Below are 18869 nucleotides of genomic sequence, written 5' to 3'. Positions count from 1 at the left end.
CTGGAGAGATTGGCTAATTATCTGGCCAACCCACTCACGTAACCCCTCCAACACACACGCACTGTCTGGGCTCTGAGTGGCAAATCGTATACCACAACCAGAGAACTTCCGGATGCTGGTTTTGGCTGGAAAACCTCATTCACCCAAACCTACGTCTCTCTCACAGGAAGACTTTCTAGGAGCCCCTCAGCAAACTAGGATTTGTTTCTCCCATCACAGCTGGCTCCAAAGGGCAAGGCTGGATGTGGAAGGGAGACTGGCCCTCAGAGCTAATAGGCCATATTTTGCAAAGTGTTGCGTGGAAAGGGAAAGCCACAGCCTCCCAAGGCCAGGATCCATGATAAATATTCTCATGATGAAGGGATGGTGTGGTCATGGTCAGGGACCCCAGCACGGTTCTGAATCTCACCCAATCAGGACCAAGCACAGGGCTTGCTCCTGCTCCCCACATCATCCACCCCTGATGTCCACACCAGAAGGGGTAGTGGCGACAACTACGAAACAGCTATGAAATCTATTCCCAGCACAACAGCAGCTGGAATTGTAGTCACTGTGCTGACATCCACCTCCGGAGAGGATCCTGAGAGCTGTATAAAACAACAAACATGTCAATGGAAGGAAGGTTATTTTCTTTTAGTGTATCTAAAATCACGGGTCTTTCACAGACACTTCTTGTTTACTGGACCCATCCTAATGTCAATCATTCTAACCTTCCTGCAACATTGCAAACCAAGCCCCAAATCTTTCCTGGTACAGCCTGGTGCCAGCTACCAGCACGTAGGCATCACCAGAGTTATCGATTTTCTCCAGAGCTCCCCATTCATTTCTGTACCCCTCATTTCCACCGATGCTGCTGCTTCTCCAAACACTACTTTGCCTTCACTGTCACAGGGCCACTTTGGCTAGTCCACAATCTGCATATGGATATGTGGGCACGAGTGTGCACCCCCAACCACAGAAGCACAACCCCTCTATCTCCCACATAAATATGGTGATGAACTGGCCCCTTGGAGTTTTCCTGACAGCGGGGCGGAACGGTAGCTGCAGTGACCAGGGATGTCCTGGATCCTCCTTGCCGGGAGGTATTCAGTGCACGTAACCATTATCCATCCATCTCGTTCACACGAAAGGCATGGCAATGCAATTTCAGCTTTATAATCAAGACCATATGACAAAACCCAAGGCCATTAGGGACCAATTTCGAGTATTCTCTGCAAGTCAATGATTTTCCAACTGCACTTACATATGCTGAATAGTTACCTCGGCGTGATCGCACCTGCTCTCGTTTATGTAACCCCTCTGTTTTCCAGAGCCTTTCTTAGCAATGCAAGAGAGCAAAGTTTTAAAGGCTCGCCGGCTTGTTTCCCCTTCATTAATTTTTTTTCATTTCCCCAAGCATAGTATGAAAATGCTGAGGGTAAAGTTTCTGCTCGTGCCAACGACCATATTTCAGGATTTGCTTTCTTATCTTTCTCCTTCTTCTCCCCCCTCGGCCCTGACTTCATCCTCACTCGAGGCCCCGCCTGCTTTCCTCTGAACTGAAGCCTAGTCTTCCAGGTCCATAATTGCTTCACGTGGACCTTTGACCTCACCGCTGCAGGGTCAGTGACATAATAATGTTGTCTCCAAGAGGATGTGATGTCATTATAAATCAAAGAGCTCTCTGAGCAGGGGCTCCCCTCGCAGAGTTGAAAGAATGCCCAAGTTATTTTGAAATTATATAAAATGTGACTCAAATATTCTCCCGTGTTGTATTTTAAATTGCTTAGACAAATGAATAAACCCATGCATGCCCTTCTTACAGGGTAAAGTTGAAATACTAAAAGCAACAATTTAGTCCACCATTAATGATTTATCAATTTGGAGGGCGGGCAATAAAAAAAATCATAAGAGTAATAAGAAAAACATTGGAAAGGCTATGCAAGCTAAGAAATGAACCAGATATTATATTTTACTAGCATTACTTTGGATTCTCTATATTTTACTAGCATTACTTTGGATTCTCTATATTTTACTAGCATTACTTTGGATTCTCTATAGACTCCATGCTCTGCCTGATTTTTTAATTGTTAAAAAGAAGAGAAATTATCTCTCAACATCAATTCCTTGCTATCTTGGTTCTTTAGTTTATAAGTAAAGCTGCATCATAATGTCTCATCTCTGGATATTTTCCTAAGATTATGAGATAATGGACTCCTTCATATGAGTTTCATCACTATTTTTTTTAATTGTGAGACTGTATGGACTAGAAATGCCGTAAGTGATAACTCAGCGCAACATCACCTTTACAAAACCTCAATATGACCCCCCACCATTGAAGAACTAATCCAGCCCTGGCCGCTGTAGCTCAGTTAGCTGGGCGCCATCCTGTGCACTGAAAGGTTGGCCATTTGATTCCGTCAGGGCACATGCCCAGGTTGTGAGCTTGATCTCCAGTAGGAGGCACCCAGCAGGCAGCTGATGGATGTTTCACTCCCACACCCATGTTTCTCTCCCTCTCTCCCTCTTCTTTCTCCTCTCTTTAAAAATACCAATAAAAATCTTAAAAAGGAAGTAAGCACACACTGCAGCTGGCCATTTTCAGGAAAGTTCTATGAAGATCCTTAAGGAAAAATCCCTGTCCTGTATTGGAGCCCCCAACACCATGCTCAGTTTGCTACCCTCTGTGCTCCGGAAATGCCATCAACATTCCTACCTCTCGTTTAATTTAACGTGACAAATTTTGGCCTCTTTTAAGGAAATAAGAACAGAATGTATTACGTGATTTTCAATATCATGCCCTCAGAAGTTCCTAGTGACTTACTTTATCAAGACACATAAACAAGGGGATCTCATATAAAAGGAGCGAGTGATCATGGCTCCAGCATTCCACCCATTGAATGATACTCTGATTACCTAACCAGGTTCTCAAATGCTTAAATACTGCGTGCCTCGGAACATCAAAGGCATCATCTATACACGGGCACGGGTCAAGTCAACCTATGTACTGTGTTTCCTCGATTAAGGGACTTGCCAGCTGACAGGCAGAGGAGGAACTTGTGACATCTCTCTAGTGATCCGCCTGAGTGTGTGTGAACTTTGCTGTTCACCCGATTGTCACCTCATGGGAACTATTCGCATTGGCAATGGCATATGGAGTTGCTTTTAACTTAAATTTGAATCTCTTAAAATGCCTTCCCAAAAGAATGCCCTGTGGTGCTGCCCTGGAAATAAAGCCGTTATGTGCAGAGGAGCTCAGCCTGTCATATGCTTGACAGTGCAGTTACAGACCACAGAAATGGCCACATGTTTCAGAAGAAATCACAAAATGTGGATGGCTAACAGAGGTCGGCTTGAATAATTTCTGTCACTCAGGTGCCAATTATTCATCTGTCAAAGCTTGCAAACAAGGAGTAAACAATACCAAATGTTTAAACTAATAGAAAACAACAACAAGAAAAACACAAATAAACATAGGAAACCCTAATATTCTTCCCTAATTTTAAAATTTTACTTTCAATCCTAATAAAGAGTTCAAGATAATGAAGATAGATTATGAAAAGCATCATATCACTGTGATGCCAAAAGTATTGAGCAATGAGCCCTGGCTGGATAACTCAATTGATTAGAGCGTCATCCAGGTACACCAAGGTTGCAGGTTAGCTCCCCAGGCATGGCACATACAGGGATCAGCCAATGAATGTTTAAGTAAGTCTCTCTCTTTCTCACTCTCTCTCCCCCTCGTAGAACCGAGAAGTAAAAAATATTCAGTTCAATTCTTATACTTCTTTGCTGAACCTTAAGAAACATACTTGTCTTTATACTTTGCTCTCTTCCTCATGGTCACTTCTTCCCAGTCTCCTCTGCTGATTATTCTCCATTTCTCTGTCTTCTGATAATTAAAAAAGCTAAGTCCTGAGACCTTTTTTAAAAAATATATTCTACACTCCCTCCCTAGGTGGCCACAGCTAGTCCCCATAATTTTGAATACCATATATATGCTGACAAATTCCAAATTTATAACGTTAGCTTTAGATGTCAACTTTGAACTTCACAATATTTTATCCATCTTCCTACTGGGCACAATTCATTTAGATGCCTACTTTGCATCTCAAAATTAACATTTCCAGAAAGTTACTCTTCGGTTGAACTCTGCCCTTTAACTACATCTAGGCTCCCTCAATATTTTCCATCTTCTTGTTGCTCAGACCAAAATCTTTAGCTACATCCTTGATTGCTTGTTTCTCTAAAATCACCCATGCAACCTGTATGCCCATTCATTCCACAAACGTGTCATTCATTAGTTCGCTACCATATTCCTGGATCCTAGAAAAAAATAATTTAACCCTCTGAAAGTATGGAAAAGACTGCATACCCAGGCTGTTTGCAAACTTAAACACATGATGTTTTTTTAGTCCTCAACTGTATTATCTTTTAAAAGCTGCAAATATATCTATTTAAAAGAAAAAAATAAAACTGTACTTTCAAACAAAATGGTTTTTTAAACAAGGCTAAGTAAATACATGAACCAAATAGACTTTCTAGAACAGTGAAAAATTATATATCCATACCTATCTATCTAGATATACACATGCACATATACATATATACACACATGCAGATTCTATTAAGTGGAGAAATAATAAAGCAGATAAATAAACTAATCTGTACTGAGTGTTTACCATGTGCCAGGAACTGTTAGTCCTCACAAGGACTCCCATGAGGGACTATTCCCAGGCTACAGATTAGGAAATTGAGTTTTATGGTGTTTAAGCCACATGTTAAATTTAAACAGCTAGGCAGTCCCAGAGAGAGAATTAAAACTGCATTATATTGTATCATTTTGTCTAATTACTATATATAGGTATGCATGTGTATTAATTTAAATTAGAAACAGAACATTAAAGAAGTCTAAAATATAATGTAAACAACGTTAGTCCCTTGGAAGTTTTAAAATTGTATAAGCGTTTATAAAATGATCATAATGTACACATTTTTATAGTTTTCAAATTGTATTTGTAATAGTTGATATAAAAATTTATGTGTTTTAAGTGTAAATTATGAAGCATAATAATAAAATAAACTCTCATGAAACTTCCATCCAGCTAGACAGGTATAGGGACCTTTTTTCTGCCCAGGGCCATTTGGATATTTATAACATCATTCTTGGGCCATAAAAAGTCATCAACTTAAAAATGAGCCTGTTATATTTGGTGAAACATTTAATTAACTGATCCTTAATGCCTTGGCAGGACCAGACCAAATGATTTCACGGGCCTTATACGGCCCCCGGGCCGGACGTTCACCACCCCTGAGCTAGAATAATGAGCACTGCCCAAAAGGTTAAACATATCCGTGGTCCTTTCTTCAATCACACTCAGCTCCCCAGAAGTAAACACTATCTTGAGTTGAGTTCATATCATTCTTTTGTTTTTCTTAGAAATTTGACCACAAGATTGTGTCCCTAGATAATATATATGGTTTAGATTTATTTCTATGTGATCTTTTAAGATGGTATCATTTTGTATAAAGTTCTTTGTTTTTTCCCCTCATTAAATGTTAATGCTTCTATGATTCAGAGCTGTGGTTCATTGATTTCACTGCTCTATTGTATTCCATTTTATGATGATTCCAAATTTATTGGTCCATCCTTCTGCTGACTTCTCCTATAAACATCAAGGCATGTTATAAAGCTACTGTAAGGCATTATGATATTTACACAATAGACAAAATGATCAACAGAACCAAATAGAGAGCATAGAAACAGGACCACACCAGATGGTAACTCGGTATCTAACAAGAGAAAATTGCAGATCTGTGGGGAAAGGATGAACTCTTTGGAAAATGGTGCTAAGATAATTGATGATCCAGAAAAGAAACACTTCCTTATATTATACACAACAGCAAATCCAAGATGGATTAAAAGCTGAAAAGCAAACCTCTAAAACTTTCAGAAGACAATATAACAGGATAACTTTATGACTTCCAGTTAGGAAAAATAAAATTATTTCGGACAACAGAAAAAGTGCTGACCATAAGGGGAAAAATTTGATAAATTCTAACTAACAGTCAGAGAATGCTTTCATAAAAGGATTCCTTAAAGAAAATACATGGAGAATTATTAAGAATTTATTTCTTAAGTACAATTCCCGGTTCCCTAAAATAGTTACTACTTGAGCACCTCACTCTGACTTCATCTACTTCTTCCTAGTGCTCTGAAAGGTGGGTACTACGTAAACACTGTTGATTAACAGACATTCATTTTAAAACCGTTTTCTGTGGCAGCATATGTAAAATTCTACCTTGCTCTAAACAAAGTCGACACTATAGGTGGCATTGTTGTAGCATATATCATGTTCTCAATTACCCTGTATGACAGCAAAGACTGATACCAGTAAAACTTCATTTAAGTTTTTTAATTCAATTGAACCAGGAGGTCATTGACACTTCAGTAATTGCTATTGAAAACCATTTGGCTGAAAGAGAAACACACATACGCACACACACACACGCGCGCACACACACATACACACACACACACACACACACAGCCCAAAATAAACTGTGACATAATCTTTGCTACAGATAATTCATTTTAAAAGAATTACCTAGTTCGGTTCTTGGTACAAGATCAGCACTGCAATGTTTTTACCTGGTAGATGTGTTAATGATTCAAATATAGTCCAAACATGACATAATTTATACGACCCAAATAAAAAAAAAATTGTCAGTGCTTCTTTCTCCCAATATTTCCCTGTTTGCAAATAGGAAGTCCAGTTCTTAAGGTTGGTTCTAGTTCTAAACTCTGGAATAAACACAAAGAAATGAAAAGACTTAGAGAGAGGAAGGCAGTGGTTTGGAAGAATCTGGGACCAGCCCTCTTTCTACAGATGGCGACATGGTGGCAAGTGGGTGATCACAGGTGAGTCCCTAGCACTGTCCAGGTCCCCATATTACTGAATGCTGGTGACCTGGTTATTTCCCCCGATAGGGACCTCCAGGAAAGTCCTTGACTTTTTCTGACTTCCTCTCTGTTTTCATCCCAAGAAGAAATGGCTTAGCATAGCTAAGTGCCTAACATTCCCTAGTCTGGGAATTTTAAAGAACATGGTGCCCCATGAGAGCATGGCAGAGAAAGGGGTGTGGGTGCACAATTCAGACTATAAATGCATTCTGTAAAGTCTGGCCTCTGTCCTCTCGTCCACTAGATCATGGATTCCCACCAGTGGGGACCTTCTGGTATTTTTTTTTTTGCTAAACTATAAAATTCATTGTTAGGCTCACAAATCCTGTTGGTTAAAAAAAAAGTCACCATAATACCAGAAGGCATGACTAGGCGTAAAAGGAATCATTGAACTCTAATCATTTTAACTGTTTTAAAGATGCTGTATTCAGGGCTCTACAACCCATATTCTACATGTAAAACTCAGAGCTCCGAAAAGAGCAGTGAAAACGAACCCAGGGGTGGACATCAGAAACTGGGAAGCATGTCCATGAATACGACAAGACGGTGATAAGCCAAAGAAGGAAGCAGGTAGACTATCACTCTTCCCTCATGCAGAGGGTGGCTCCTGCAATTGTGGAAACAGCTTGGGATTCAGATACACAAGCATCTTGGCTTGAGACCCATCTGTCCGTCAGTGTCACGCACAAGCCATGTGATCCTGAACAAGTTCTGCCATCTCTGCGGCTGCTTTGTGAAAGGAAAGGAATGAATCCTCGGCTCCCTGCCTCGTGCGAAGATTTGATGCGATGACGTACTTAAAACACTTTGTAAACTGGAAGGCATTATAGGAACATGATTCATCTATTTAAAGAACAATTATCAAAACCGATTCTCCCTGAGGAAAGAACAAAGGAAATGGGCTTATTTAATTATAGCAGAAGGAATTTATATTAGGCAGCGGGAAAAGCACCCTGGCCGTGACACTGATTACAAAGGAGGGAACTGGTTGCTTTCTGAGGAATAAACCATCATTGCTGGAGAGAATTAAAACAACGCTGCCTGCAGGTAGAGGGAGAGAGTGTGTGCCATTTCCTAGTGCTACTTGGGATAGAAATCGGGCGCAAAGTTAATAAAAGTCTTTGGCCACTTTAGTCATCTAAGACAGCCTTACACCCTGTTTTCTGGGGCCCTAAGGAATCTAATAGCATCCAACTATGTAATTCTAAATCATTTGTTGGCTCCCTCTTGTAAAAGTTGAATGAAGACCTGTCTCTTCCCCTCCATTACTCCCAGATGAATATCTGTAAGTGAGTCACCAACCTACAAGAGTAATTTGATGGCGGTGTGCCGAATATGAAACCATGCCGGGCTGTCCTCAGGGAAATTCAGGGAAGGGGACACTAACACCACTCTTTGATCCTTCCCACGAGGGACATCGAGGGCCCACTCTGTAGAATGTGCTGGAAGGATGCAGGAGAAGCTCAAGCAGACGGTCTCTGTTCTCAAGGAGTTTCAGTTCAGTGGGAGAGGCAGACATTACTCAAAGCCACATTATTGAAAATAAATGCCCAGAAAGTATATAATAAAGGTATTTATTATACAAACCAGAGAAGCTAAGTAAGGGTGACTTGACCCTTAACAGTAAGTATTAACTAGGCAAAGGTAAGACTTGGAGATTTTGTAGCTGAAAGGCCAGCAGGTGCAAGGGTCCTGTGGCAGAAGGGAGCTCGGTGAGTCCAAGGATCTAGAAGAGGGCAGCTGGGCAGATGCACAGGGCGGGGAGCAGGGGCTGAGCCAAATGAGAGAGAGATGGATGGAGCCACACCAGAAAGAGACTTGTAGACCATCTTTAGGATGTTGGTCTTTATCCTCAGAGCAATGTGAAGTCATTATTGCAATGAAGGTCAAGAGAAAAGTAAACCACAGGACCTAAGAACGGCTTGTGAAAGGCCTTCTCTGTTCTGTGATGAAATGGAGGAAGGATTGAAAACCACTGGGAGCCTCCTTACATCACAGGTGTGCTTGTCCAGCCACCTCCTCTCCTTCCAAGTGGACCAGGCCCCCGGTCATCTCAGCTTCTGCACCCTGTGAACAACTCTGCTGAGCTACGCCTCTGCCCCCTACAGAAACTGAACAATGGGCCATGGGAGTTAGGGACATGCAGTCCACCAAGAAATGTGCATTTCCTAAGGTGGTAAAAGTGTATGGACGGATGAGCATGGCAGCCGACAATGAATGTGAGTCAGTACGGGACCACCTAAGCCTGGGGGTAGACCAAGAATGAGAAACTGCCATTTAGACTTACATAACCTCTTTTCTGCTCTAGATAATGGCTATCTATAAAAAATGCCCCTACTATTAGTAGCTCAGTATTTATTTTTTTTAAAGAGAGAGAGAGAGAAGAAGAAAAAAACTCTGGCAGGGAAATAATAACAAAATGTATGATCCACAGAGGTGGTGGAAAGATATAATGTTATTTTACATATTTGATATAGAGCCTAAATTAAGCCATAGAAAAGAGCCCATGAATCTTCACAGCCTCATTATCAAGCCTCCTTAAACCTCAAATACAGAAAAATACATTTCATAAACAAAGACCCAATAGGATTTTAATAGTACAATAAATTTCACAGACATTTGCACTAATCACATTTCACTACATTTTTTTTTTTTTGAAGAAAGAAATTCCATTTGATGGAGAGTCAGATTTTGAAAGAGGGTACAAAATATATTTTAGGGAGCCGGTTTTCAACTAGACATGGAAATGCAAGTCAAATATATTATAGTCACATCAAGGATTAGGAAACTGAAAATATGCACATATGCTTCTCCCCCACTCCTCAGACTCCTTGTGTCAGGCTCAGTCCCCTAAGTCTCTCCTAAGGCATCTTTCCTCCAACCAGCCCACATGGCAGGCAAGTCAGACCTCAGTTAGAGCTGTCAGTCCCTGAGGTGTTCGAGGGTCCTGCATGCCTTGCCACAGCTCTATCTTTTCTTCAATATGTGGGAGGGTTTTCTAGTGCGCGTTTCCATCTATTCATTACCTGATTTTATTGAAGGTGCTCTAGCTTGAATGCCATCGCCACAATAATCTCATACGCAAAGAGATACGTTTACCCAGGACTCCCCATAGACTAGAGCAAGAGGGGTCCTACTTGGGCCTTGCACTTTAGCTGGCTCTTCTTTGACCTTCTCCATGGATCAAGAGGATGTACCCACCTAGATGTACCCCTATTCTCAACCCTGTTAAGTCCTGGGACCCTGGAATTCCCTACCTTCATGGTCCCAAGCTTACTTTGGGGAAGGGGGGGAGGAGTGGATTTTTAGATGAGATTAACCTTTATTTTTATTTCTTTAAATATGCTTTCATTGATTTGATTCTTATACACATGTTGAATCATTCAATCACGTATGCATTCTTTTAGCAAATATATAGGGATTTCTCTGATGTGCCAGTTGTTATTCTAAGCTCTGGGGATATGGCAGAGACATAACATTTTCTCTTTCACAGAACTTAGAGTCCAAAGGGGGAAGTGAGCAATAAAAAAATGCAAACACGATATTCTGAGAGCGGTAACGCAATTTTGGAGGTACTCCTTAAACAATGAATGAATGAATGTGGAAGTCCTTGATGGAGACCAAGAAACTTTATTTTTGGCTGGCCTTTTTTGCCACCAAACTGAAAAAAAAAATTAAACAGAGGATCTCTTTTATGTTTCTATTAACTGCGGCTCCTGAACTAATTCAATGATGAGTCCACTTAATGACTGCTATTTACCAAAGCACATCCTGGACGGTTATCCCTTCTATAGAAATGTTAGGTCTGACATGGAGAATGGATTCCTTTGAACCTGAGAGGAGGAGGCACAGGCACATGAAAGAATTTCCATCTTCTTTATTTCAGTTTAAAATGCATCCCTTTCCTTACCTCGGATTCTAATTCAAGGGGCTGCAGTCCCATGGCCATTCCCTCAAACCAGGTTCCATTGAGTCACTGATGGTGGCTTTTTAATTTAATCCTTCAGGTGTTGCATCAGGCAGAAAAATGCTGGGAACCACCAGTCGAAATATGATTGAAGCCCGCCCCCAACCCCGCCCCCACAAGTTTTACTATCAACTGCAAAACCCACAAATAAAAATGAAGATGGGAAAATGCATCACTGAAAATCTAATGTGCAGTTGGCTAAATGATAAACCAATTTGAATTAGTGAATACTAATTGAAAAACTGCATGACAAAGTATTTTCCCATTAAAACAGAAATTTGCTAAAGGCGTTTTCAATTATTTATGGTGCTTCGGTGAAAAGCTCCACACATCCTAACTTTGCCTACTGATCGGATTTTGAGCACACCAGCACCTAGCTCAAATGACTTTAACAATTCTATGCCAATGACCTTGAAGATGTTCTTCGATTTTTATGAGGTTCTTTTTTCTCTCTCTACTGTCCTCACACCTAACTGAACAGATGCTTTTCACTTGATAGCCTAATTACGATCTCTGAGTTTTAATATTTTTAACCTTATCAGGGCTTATCCGCATCCCAGAATCAGTTCAGTAGACTTTATGAGACAAGCGGACTATGTAGTCATTTTGGCCATCTGAAAGGACATTTTAGATGAAGGACTGTCTCCCTTTGAAATTCACAAATATTTGAACGTCCTTTCAAATGCTGAGATAACTTACTCTCCTCAAAATCAGGGCAGAGGTGACTGCTGGGAGCCAGAATTGTGGATTCCAAGCCCACAGGGAAGGGAATATATTTGGAACATAATACCCTGTTGGTGCCCAATAAATATTTATTAATGAGCCCCATGCTTTGACCCAGGTGTGGAAAATAAATCCAAGGAAGGAAGATTATGCAAACAGACAGTTAGGTCACCCAGCCCTACATGGGGTGTGGCCCAGGGTGGAGCCAGGACCAAAGCACACAGGTGACAGGACATTCTCCTGGGTGTCCAGCGGTGACCCTCGTGAGCCCCACTCCAATAGCTGCTTAGTCCATTATAAAATAGCGTAGAAGGACATTTTAGTCAGTGGCTGTTAAAATGGTTGTTTGAGAACAAAACGAAACTGCATGCAGGCTCTCCTCTTAAGAGCTTAAAAGATTACTGGGCCAGACTCCTGATGGAGACTCGAGAGTGAGAGAATCACATCTTAAAGGCCTATGAGACTCATTAGTAACCGGTATGTCCACCTTGTGCAACTGGATGATGGAGAGCTCTCCTGCAGCCAGACTTAGAAACGTCTCTTTAGCGAACAGATTTCCCATGAATGAGATGTGTTAGAAAGAATGACAAGTCCTGGGAATTCACATGACATTGGGCAAGGGGCCCTGGGAAGGCAGCATTTACAAAACAGTATCACTGTCCCTGATATAAATCCGAAAAGGCATGAAGCAGTTACCAAAATGCCTTGTGAAATGCATCTGTCCTTCCCAACACTGCAGAGAAGACTGTCTGTGTGACTTGGCACCAGTTGTTAGCTATTTAAAATGATTGTTTTTAATCTAGTAAGTAAAACTGAAATTTGCAGTGGTTTCTTGTAATAAAATATTTATGATGCTAGGAAAATAGCTAAATAGCTCTGTTCTGAAAGTAAACAATGGAACAGAACTACATTGATATCTTCCCCGTAGGACATACAGCTCAAAACACACGCACATAAAAGACAGTCAGGTCTAACATTAAGCTGTCTTGCATAGACGTTCTCTTCTGTTAATTGAAATCTTATCTCAGGTGGCGATTACCTCTTTCCTCAGCTGCCCTCACCCTTTCTAGCCTGAAGGCCCAGAACTTGTGAATTATTAAACAATCATATTTGTAGCAGCAAATTGATTTTTGAGAGAATCCATATTGATTGAAATATTCAAGACTAATGATTTTGAGGTTAAGGTGTTTAGATGGTACTGCCTCTGATGGACTAAATGGGTAGGGCTTTTATTTTTTCCTATTTATATTATTTTCCATTAATTGCTAGTTGAACTTGCTCTTCCTTTTGAATCCATCCATCATACTAAAACCTGGTGCGGCAGTTGGCTTTCTAAACAATGCCAGGTGTTGCCCGTGTCCATGAAAAGAAGGAGACCATACAGGTGAGCCAGCTGGTTGGCATCCTAACTATCCGAGTTGAAGTCCTATTTGTAATTGTTGGTGAGGCTAATTAGGCGTGCTTTGTTTCAGTAACTCAGAAGGCATCCCTATGCCACACACAACTGCCGACGAGTCACACAAGAGTCACCGGATAAGCGCACAGTGGTGAAAACTGGTAAATTAACTGCTAGTTACCAGGAAAAAGGAACACCAAGTTCATGGTCAAATGCATGTCACTGTAGGTCAGCACCGCTACCATCATACATGGTCACATACTATAATAACTCTCGATGAGAGTATTTGAGGTGTCTTGCCTTGACTCAGTCTCTCAAAGGATTTTGTAGATGATTCAAAAGCTGAAACCCCATAGGCTGTGGGTAAGATTATCTTTATGATACCAATTCTGTAGGAAATCTGAGTGTTGGTCTGCCACTGACTGACTACATAAACTTGGTCAGCATGTTTACTATCACCAGACCTCAGAAGTTCATCTAAAATAAGGTAAATAAAAGCTTCTTCATTTTTGAAGTACAGTACAGTGCACCTACACATTTTTATTGTTATAGTTGATATTCGAGTGAGAAGCTAAGGTTTTTAAGGTTGTAGAATGAGAGTCTGTGGCTCAGGTATTTTCTTCCTCTCATATCCCACATCAAAATCACCACCAAATCCTGGTGGCACTACCTTCACAGTATATCCAGGGACCCCTCCACGTCTCCCCACCCCCAGGCGTACCTCTGGGGTCCAAGCCACTGTCACCTCTTCCTGGAATAGAGCCGTTGCCTCCTAGTCGGTGTCTTAGCTTCCGGCCTTGCCTCTCCTCAGTCTACTCTCTAAACAGCGGCTGGAACATCCTGTACAAATGTAAGTTACATCATGTCACTCCTCTCCCCAAAACCCTGCAGATGGCTCCATCTCCTTCACTGTACAGGTTATGGCCATGATAGTGATGTCAATGACCCTACACATGTGGCCTGTCCCCCCTTTTCCCTGACATGGCCTCTCACTGTCCTCTCTTTTGTAGATACTTCACTTGGGACCATTGCTGGCCTCGCTTTCCTCCATACACCAGGCAACTCCCCCGCTTTGTATCTGCTGGCCCCGAGACCAGGAACCCCCCTTCCCAGCCATTCACATGATCATCCCCTCAACTTCTTCGGGTCTTTTTGCAAATGTCATCTCATGGGAGTCTTCCCTGACCGCCCTACTCAAAATGGCCATCCCTCCTTCCCTCACTCTGTTTTCTTCTATTATGTGACATACTGTCTATTGTTATTTTTTATTTGTGTACTTTCTTACTAGAATGTAAGCTCTATGCAGGCAGAGCCTCCTTTATTCACAGCTGTATGCCCAGACAGTGCTGGATCAATAAATTTATGTTAAAAAATAGAAGAAAGAAGGGAGGGACAAAGGAAGGGAGGGATTCTAAATCTAGCCCTGCATTCTAGCAACATATTTGATTCTCATGAATCAGTAAGCATATGCCTAGTTTTTTAAAAATATAGTTTTTTACTGATTTCAGAGAGGAAGGGAGACAGAAAAAGAGAAACATCAGTGATGAGCCCTGACCAGTTTGGCTCAGTGGATAGAGTGTTGGCCTGTGGACTGAAGGGTCCTAGGTTTGATTCCAGTCAAGGGCATGTACCTTGGTTGCAGGCACATCCCCAGTAGGAGGTGTGCGGGAGGCAGCTAATTGATATTTCTCTCCCATCGATGTTTCTAACTCTCTGTCCCTCTCCCTTCCGCTCTGTAAAAAATCAATAAAATATATTTTTAAAAAAATATATCAATGATGCGAGAGAATCATTGATTGGCTGCCTCCTGCATGCCCCCCACTGGGGATCGAGCCCACAACCCGGCATGTGCCCTGACCAGGACTTGAATGGTGACCTCCTGGTTCATAGGTCAATGCTCAACCACTGAGCCATACCAGTCTGGCAGTATATGCCTAGTTTTTAATGTACTATATGATTAGGGCAGGTTCCAAAACTATGTTGCCATAATTGTCCCTGCATCACTGGTTATAAACACTACAAATCAGTCACAAATTCTGGTTTAACTCTTGGGCTTACAATTAAAGTAGAAAGGGATTATTATCATAACCAATAAACTTCTGTTTATTTCAAAAAAAAAAAAAAAAGGCGATCACTTCCAACTACGTTCGTCTTTCCAATAACTGCTAATGGACTTGAACCTGTGAAATTCCTGATTTTACCTGAGCTTGACCCTTGCAGACAATTCATTTGCCAAGGAGAAAAAAAACAGCAATAAAAATGTCTCAACATTTCTTAAACTGAGTTCCACAATATGTCTGTTCCTCAACCACATATACATTGTCTTCAATGTTCTCAGGATAAAGAATAAAAAGGCTGGTTTCTAATTTTTTAAACAGAGAAATGGGCAGCAGCACTTTAAACCTTCTCAGTTGGAAAGTGATATTTTTGGTCAATGATCTATTTTTATTTCTGCTCGGCTGTTTCTCGAGGAGTCCAATGACAAGGACCTGTCCTTCAAAGTTGTAGACTGTGGGCACGGAATTAGCATTTTCAATTACTTCCCCCTGGATAAAGCACACAGGTCTCTTTCCCTCCCTACCCCCCAACCACTGCCTCTCTCTTTCTCTCCCCTTGGAGGACAGGGAGGGCAGTTTCGGGGTTACCCTTCATTTTTTATTCAGAATGTTCTCAGCAGGCTCCAAACATACTTTAAAAAGCAATTTATAATTTTTTTTTCCAAAAAATAAGAACAGCATCTAGGACTTGAACGTCGTCAGATGTATGCTTCCATTGCCAAGCCTATCTGTTTTAGTTGACAAATTTGCTTTGTGTCATTTTTAATCCGCAGACATATATTTTTGTAACTCCTATTGACTCTGTAGCAAAGCTAGTTAATGTGATTTTCCTGGATAAGATACTCAGGACAGTTACCCTTGCAGACATTTTTAATAAAAACAAACATCAACTGGGGACTCAGAAATGAGATCAGATTGCTTTATCAACCAAGGAACAACCATTCCTCTATTTCTCATTCTTCTTTCAATACCCTACCTGTTACCACCTTTTTAATACAACAAACTGGTCAGATCAAGGACAGATTTGGAAAGGAAAGACAAAAACCAGCAGCTGCTGGTTAATTTTTGGAAAAGCCATTATTCAAAAGAAAGCAAACCAGAAAGTACAGTAAGACAGGTGCAAGGGTCAAGCTCAGGTGATGGGAGTCATAAACTGTCCTATTGTGATGTAGTTGTCCTGCCAATTGGGTGGGCAATCTTGAAGGGTCTTTCCTTTATTGTGGCTCTGGTATTTATTTGGTCGGAGAAATAAATGATTCTAACACACTTTGGAAATACATGGTCTCATGAGAAAGGCACTCACAGAATTCAGACAACATTCACTCCAATTCTTAGTTTTTACAGGACCGCTGCTCTACTTTTAAGCCTTGTGAAGAGATGCTAGAGACACCGTGGCCTGAGATCTAATCTCTTTGACTGCAAAGAGCCATCCTTAATCAAAGAGGTAAAAAAAAGCAGAGAACTGATGGAATACTCAGGACATAGCTTACACCCATGGGAAAGGGTGGCATTCGTTGAGCACCTACTACCTGCTGGTTCCCTGTAGGATTCTTTACATATTCCATTTCAAGGAGCAGATACCTGGGGCAAAACCACCTTAACCTCCTTCCCCAAAAGCTCGGGATTAAACTATCTTCCCCTGTGACAAAAACTGCAAAAAGGACTGCTCTCCAGGATAGACCCAAACACCTTCTGAAAGTTCATTGCTCTGCAAGCCTCCCAGGGCTGAATTCATACTTCAAAGCATGTTTCACAACTTATCCACCACCAAGTAATAAAAACATCCAGTCCAAGTTCCTGGGAAAGATGTATCCGATAAAAATACCAAGGGAAAGTATGAAGAAACTGTGTATAATATGCAAAATATAAATCATTCTAACACTTCCTTTAAGTATGACTCAGTATGTCAGAGAAGAAAATGCTCGTAAAGTGTGTGTGTGTATGTGTGTGTTTGTATGTTTACAACACACATATTACTCCCTTCCCCCATACACTTCAACACTCCAGCTTAAAGTGAACAGAAGCTGGAAAGAATTAAACTAAGATGCTATTCCATGAAGCTGCAAGTGCATAAGCTACTGGGTGAATCTCTAAACCATGACAATGCCATTGGCTGTTTCATTAAGTTTACCTTTAGCAGGTGTAACCTTCATAACCGGGCGTCTCCATTGGTCTGACATTTACAAGGCAATATCTTTTTAAAGCAATAGCCTTCAATGTTGAGCCACCTCTTAATTATGGGTCCATTGAACAAAGGTAACATTCATCTCAATTTCACAAAGATAGGCAACTAGCTGCACTGGTAGCAATTTTTATTGGTAGGAAACCAAGTGCCACTTAGATTCACTTTTATTACTCTTCAATAATGAGGTTTGTGTTTCGTTTTGTGCTTAAATGATGGATTGTACTCAAATGAATCTGTCTTTCCCCTCATTATTATTACTCTTATGACTTTCCTAAGAGAGGAAAGACAGTATGTTTAGGTACATTTCATTCTATGCTGCCTTAATCAAGTGCTCTTGAGGGAAAATAAGCCAATCTAGAGCCCCCCCACCCCACCCCACCTCCTATTAGTTGAGTCACTGTGGACTACAGAGAATGAAGCATCTAAAGCAACATGGAACAATTTCCTCCCTTATATGATGTTCAGAACTTTTTACATTTATATTCACAAAAGGGTTGAAGGGCAATGGGATGACATCTCTTTTTCTTTTATGTCTGCTTCTTGCATTGTTTGGGGAAATTCTGGAAGTAGTATTGGAGCAATAAGTTATATACTTGCTCCATTATTGGCTTAACTTTTTTTTAGGATGAACTTTCTTTGCCCCCCTCTAGACTCACAGATTCCCTCTGCCTTATCTGTCAAACCCTAAGGAGTCAAGCAACCTAACAGTATTGGGAGGAACAGTGCTTACCAACTAGACACAACAAAACTAATGTTCCAAGGAGGACTTCTACTTTTGCTTTTATCCTCATTTTTGTTTTTCTTTTTAACATCATTAAGAAATAGTTGGGCCAAAACCGGTTTGGCTCAGTGGATAGAGCGTCGGCCTGCGGACTAAAGGGTCCCGGGTTCGATTCCGGTCAAGGGCATGTACCTTGGTTGCGGGCACATCTCCAGTAGGAGGTGTGCAGGAGGCAGCTGATCGATGTTTCTCTCTCATCGATGTTTCTAACTCTCTATCCCTCTCCCTTCCTCTCTGTAAAATATCAATAAAATACATTTTAAAAAAAAAGAAATAGTTGGACAAGTTTCTGCAATAAATTTTTAGCTATATTAGCAGTGTTGATTTTACTTTTTATTTGAGTACTTTTTTCAAACCTTGGACACAGAATGTGAGAGCTGAGAAGGTCCTTAAAGATTGGGAATAAGTATAAGGTCAAGGTCCTACAGCTGGCTGGGGTCTGAGCCTCCAAGAACCTGAGCGTCCTGACTCTCTACCAGGCTTTCTAGTCCCAAACCCCATCTTTCATGAAGAAACCCATCCATGGGTTTCTAAACCCCATTCTGTCTCATCTATTTGTTAACTTGCATAGTATTCAATGCCTTCTGTATTACACCATTGTGCATGGAATGACAACCTTGCTTAGTAAAATTCACTAGCTATGACCTCCATGTCTGCTGATGGCTCTTGTTCAAACACATCTCTGAGGCCCAAGACCGAGTCATGTGTACCCAACAGACATGTGTCCAGACATCTCCAGAAACATGTCCCAAGGGAACCTCAAACTTGACAAAACTGACAAAATGAAACTTACAATTTTTAACCCAAGTCTGTCCTG

At 41.1% G+C, this 18869-nt stretch overlaps 1 protein-coding gene across 5 annotated transcripts in view; it reads right to left on the bottom strand.

Moving 5' to 3' along the window:
* Positions 1–18869, bottom strand: part of ESRRG (estrogen related receptor gamma) — a 458151-nt gene that overhangs the window by 337107 nt on the left and 102175 nt on the right. The window contains exon 2 of one of the 5 annotated variants that reach the window (XM_080650913.1): positions 13751–13869. The exons of the other annotated variants lie outside the window; for them this stretch is intronic. The gene's annotated coding sequence lies outside the window, so the exon portion shown is untranslated. The remainder of the gene's footprint in view (positions 1–13750; positions 13870–18869) is intronic. 5 annotated transcript variants of the gene reach the window in all.

Source organism: Plecotus auritus (genome assembly GCF_963455305.1).
Source record: "Plecotus auritus genome assembly, chromosome: 14".
Lineage (NCBI taxonomy): Eukaryota > Metazoa > Chordata > Mammalia > Chiroptera > Vespertilionidae > Plecotus > Plecotus auritus.
Note: the sequence above shows the minus strand (reverse complement) of the source record. Positions and strands in the feature narration are given on the sequence as shown.